Source organism: Lolium perenne, chromosome 6 (assembly GCF_019359855.2).
Source record: "Lolium perenne isolate Kyuss_39 chromosome 6, Kyuss_2.0, whole genome shotgun sequence".
Taxonomy (NCBI): Eukaryota; Viridiplantae; Streptophyta; class Magnoliopsida; order Poales; family Poaceae; genus Lolium; species Lolium perenne.
The window spans coordinates 121,632,974-121,638,319 of record NC_067249.2 but is presented as its reverse complement, the minus strand read 5'-3'; positions in this window follow the sequence as shown (position 1 = coordinate 121,638,319).

The following is a 5,346-nucleotide window of genomic DNA, read 5'->3' as shown; positions in this document are numbered from 1 at the left end:
TGGCTTAACCCACTTGCAGGACACGGGGCTTGCCCCCCGAGTCCATTCAGCCACTGCTACCTCTTGATCTCCCGCAGAGCCTTCGTCTTCATCTGCCTCAACCAGGACCACCGCACGCTTGAATTTATCCTGGTATACATCTGGGTGGCGCTGTTCATATGCGGCAGCTTACGCATCATGTGCGCCAGTGAAGGTTAGTCTGCTTGGGAGGCCACGTCCTTGATCGGTGATGCGAGACCCACCACCGCCAACTCGACTGCTTCTTTTTCAGTCACACGAGCCGAATAGCATCGGTTCCTAACGGTCCTGAAGCGCTGGACGTATTCTGACACTGTTTCTCCGCGCTTCTGACGTACTTGTGCTAACTCGGCAATGCCAGCCTCGGAAGCCTCTGAGTGATACTGCATGTGGAACTGCTCTTCCAACTGCTTCCAAGTCCGGATTGAGTCTGGTGGCAGCGATGTGTACCACCCGAAAGCCGATCCTGTGAGGGACTGTGCGAAGAACCTCACACGCAGCTCATCTGATGCTGAGATCGTGCCCAGCTGTGCCAAATATCGGCTCACATGCTCGATGGAGCTGGAACCATCTGATCCATTAAACTTGGAGAAATCAGGGAGCCGATATTTGGGTGGTAGCGGGATCAACTCGTACTCGTTGGGGTACGGCTTGGAATAGCCGATTGTCCTCCTTTTCGGCACCATGCCGAACTGGTCCCTCAGGATGGTACTGATCTGATCCGCGGTGCTGGCTGCAGGAATCAAACTCTGAAGATTCGCCGCAGTGGCATACTTAGCCAGCCATGCTTGCTTTTCCAGCTCTGAGCCAACTGTAGGAGCTGAGCTCTGGAGGTTTGTCGGAGTGGCATACTTAGCTAGCCACGTCTGCTTCTCAAGATCTGTTCCCGAAGTTCCTCATGTTGTTCCAGAAGTCCCTGCTGTTGCAGTCTGGTTTGTGAGTGCCCAGTTACTGCAGTCCGGCACGTATGTGCACATGTATCCGTGAGGGATCTCCTTAGGTGCCTCATGCAAGAACTGGTAGTCACTAGGGTCACCACCGATCTTGTAGACGACGTATGCCGGTGAATTCGGCACTTCTGGTGCTGCCAACGCGAATGGCAGCGGTGGACGGGACTGGAGTGGCATCTCTCCTTGGTAAGTCCCGAGAGCTGGTCCTGACGGAGAGTACTGATGCCTCATGATTTCCTGGATCACCCGAAGAGCGACACGCTCCAAAGTGTTCACCATGCTCTCAGAATGGCGGTGTAGCGAATGAGCTACCATGAAGTTAATCTCCTGACGTAGGGACCTGGTGCGTTCTTCTGACGGGGCGGACAGGTCCACTCCATCGAGCGCGCCTTCAGGTGAGAACCCTTTCCACCTGATGCCATGTGAGCGGGTTCTGTGAAAAGAGCCGATGAGGTCGGCTTCGAGGATTGCTTTGACCTCGTCATACTTCTTCTTGAGCTCCTCGGTCAGATCCTCGTACGTGACTGGAGTGCCGTCCGCCATCTCAGATGTAGATGGCGATGTGGTTGATGTCGCAGATTGTCCCACCGGGCGTGCCAGAATGTGTTGCGGTCAGAAACCCACCGGCGAGCAGCGACGGGCAACACAGTAGAGCCGGGAGGCTCCCAGGACTGCGGTTGGCCCTGGTCCCTCCGAGCGACGGCCCGCAAAGACTCGGCATGCACGTCCGATGCTGGTGCAAGGGCGTGCCACCTGACCTATACCTGGTCAGGAAGGTGATGGATGTGCCTCGCTTAGTTTCCTTCATGGCGTACACGTAAACATTAAATACGAGCCTCGATCGGCTCTCAGGTTGTCCTGTGAATCGGCTCAAAGAGCCGATCCACCCATGATCCGTACGAGGTGTACGAATATATGGTGGTCCTGCTTGATCAAAATAAAGATAAAACGACCTACTACGATTTAGGGTTTTCACCACATAATCGGAACATCCTACTCGTGATTGAGCCTGGCGGTCACGCACGGTGATCGTAAACCGACCCTAGACAAGGCCTAAAAACCAACACGAGCTTGATCCCCGGAACATCCTGTCTAGGGCTAGCAAACTACACCCTACGCGCCACTGGATCCTTCAACCCGTTTGTAAGGCCTAACTATGCAGATATTAAACTAATCCTTGAAGAACAAGGAGCAATCATAACGGATCGGATCTACTAAATAATGATCAAGCGGGGTGCCACCCTTACACCTAAGATAGGTGTAAGGGCGGCTAGACGTCTCAGGGTTGCACGACGACAGCATATGATACGAGGAACAATGCTAACCCTAACACGTCTAAGATAACTACGTTGCTCGCCATCAAAAAGGCTTCAGTACGAGCAACGCATGAACAACGAATAAACGTGTACTTCCTAGATCGCAAGATGCGATCTAGGCAGCATGATGCTTACCCGGAAGAAACCCTCGAGACAAGGGAGTTGGCGATGCGCCTAGATTGGTTTGTGGTGAACGTGATTGTTGTTTATTTCATAAACCCTAGATACATATTTATAGTCCGTAGACTTTCTAACGTGGGAATAATCCCAACCGTGCACGAGCCAAACTCTAACTAACCGACACGTATCCTACTATATTACAGATACACGGGCGAACTAGCCCAAACTTTGCATATAAGGCCGATTCATGCATTCCTTCCATGTATATTCTTCAAGCCCACCTTGATCGCGGCCCACCTCTGACTCGGTCAAATTCTGGTGATAACAGGGTGTCATGGGCTTCTTGTAGGATGACTTGTTTCAAGTCTGAGTCCGATGGTACGCAGAGACGTTCTTTGTACCAAAGAACTCCGGCTTCGTCTACGGTGAATCCGGGGGCTTTTCCTGCGGCTATCTGTTTCTTGATTCCGTCAATGCTAGCGTTGTCTTTCTGGGATTCCTTGATCTGACTAACCAAGGTGGGTTGCAGTTCTATGCTGGCTAGGAATCCTTCACTAACAAGTTCAAGTCTGAACTGTTCAAACTCTTGATGCAAGCTGGGCTGTTCGGTTGCGAGCATGGAGTTCAACTGACACGGCAGTCGACTCAAAGCATCCGCTACCACATTGGCCTTGCCGGGGTGGTAGTGAATCTCCATGTCGTAATCCTTGATCAATTCGATCCATCAGCGTTGTCTCATGTTCAGCTCCTTCTGGGTGAATATGTATTTGAGGCTTTTGTGGTCGGAGTAGATCTCGCATCGATTACCCATGAGGTAATGACGCCAAACTTTCAAGGCTAAGACCACGGCTGCAAGCTCGAGGTCATGGGTTGGGTAGTTTTGTTCATGTTGCTTGAGTTGTCTCGAAAGGTAGGATACAACCTTGCCTTCTTGCATAAGTACACATCCAAGACCAGTCTTGGAGGCGTCGCAATATACGTCAAAGGGCTTTGCGATATCTGGCATGATCAGGATTGGGGCTGTTGTCAGTCTACTCTTGAGCTGTTGAAAGCTCTCTTCACACTTATCGGTCCACTCGAACTTTCTGTCCTTCTTCAGCAATTGGGTCATTGGTCGAGCGATGCTCGAAAAACCTTCTACGAATCTGCGGTAATATCCGGCTAATCCAAGAAAAGCGCGGACCTCGGTTTGTGTGGTTGGGGCTTGCCATTCCATAACGGTTTTGATCTTGGCGGGGTCTACGGCAATTCCTCCTGCAGACAAGATGTGTCCCAGGAATCCAACTTCTTCCAACCAAAACTCACACTTGCTGAACTTGGCATACAACTTGTGCTGTCTAAGGGTTTCTAGGACAGTCTCCAAATGCTGTTCATGTTCCTCTTCGGACTTGGAGTAGACGAGAATGTCGTCGATGAAGACAACAACAAACTTGTCCAAAAAGTTCATGAAGATCTTATCCATGAGATTCATGAAATAAGCGGGGGCATTGGTCAGTCCAAACGACATGACGTTGTACTCATACAACCCATATCTGGTGGTAAAGGCAGTTTTTGGAATGTCGGTGGCTCAGATTTTCAGCTGATGGTATTGTAACACCCCATTCTTTCAAAATCTGCTTATTTCTCCAAGTTAAAAAATTTTGAGCCAACAAATTTTTTATTTAACACTTATGATTGAGTGTAGGCTAGAATTCTTGCTTGGGTTAACTCAAATACTTTTCTTGGTATGTTATGAGTGTCACCTCACCTTTAGGTTAATTTTTACACCCTCTTTAAAATTTTAGGGTTTGATCTTCCTAATTGGATGACACCACCTCTAATGCACTATGCCCCTCAAAAACCCTAACCCTGGGGTGGTAAGCATCACCCTTGGATGGGAGGACCATCCACACCACCACCAATTCACCTAGGGTTGCACCATCCACACCATCATCACCTTTTTATTGTCATTTTGTGTTTTCACAATTGTGCACTTGATTCCTTGTCTCTCTTGGGCACATGCACTTGGCATGGTCTCTCTCTTTTTCACCCCTGCCCCTTTCTCTCTTTCTTTTTCTCTCTAGGGTTTTGGCCGAGAGATAAGAGGGGAAGCCTCCCCCTCTCTTTTTTTCCTCCCCTCTCTTTTCTTCTCAGGATTGGGCTGTGGCCAACGCCACCACTCCCTCTCTCTCTACCCTGGCCCAACCCTGGCCCTCTCTCTTTCTCCCTTCTCTGGCCCAAGGCCACCAGCACCCCCTCTCCCGCGCCCAACCCTACCCCTAATACGCACGCGTGCGACGCGACGGGTCAGAGGGCATGATGGCGCCCCTCGATCGAAACGCCATCAGCCTCGCCTGCCGCGCGCCTCCTCGTTTCCCTCCCCTCGCTGACGGCTCAGGGCGACGTCACACTGGGCCCAACCAGTGACGCCAGCCCTCGCGCGCCCGTTGGCCGACGCCACCGCCCACGCCTCTACCGCTCCCTCCCCTGCCTATAAAACCCCCGTCCGCCACTCCTCTCACTTCAGCTCCCCCTCACACTACGCCGTTAGGCTGCCCCGCTACTCCTTCGGCTGCTCGAGCGGCAGCCGAGCCCCTGCTGAGACGCGCCGAGGCGCGCACCACGGTCACCGCGTGGGTGACGTGCAGGTGGTCACCGCCACGACGCCGTCGACGCCTCCCTCTTCTCTCCCTCGACATCAGCACCACCTCTCGCCTCTCCTAACCCCTCTCCGTTGCCCCTGCCTCGCAGATCCGCAGCGGAGCAACGGCACCGACGACGCACCGGCGACGCTCGTGACGCCAAAGCCGCCAAGCCAGGCGACGTCGACGCGTCCGAGCTTCGCCAGGACGTCCCCGAGCCGCACACCCACGCCGCCAACCCGCCTGCGTCAAGCCTCGCCATCGCCAGCCTCTGGTAAGCTGTCGCGCCGCCCCTTTCTCCCTCTGCGCCGGCGAGCGCCC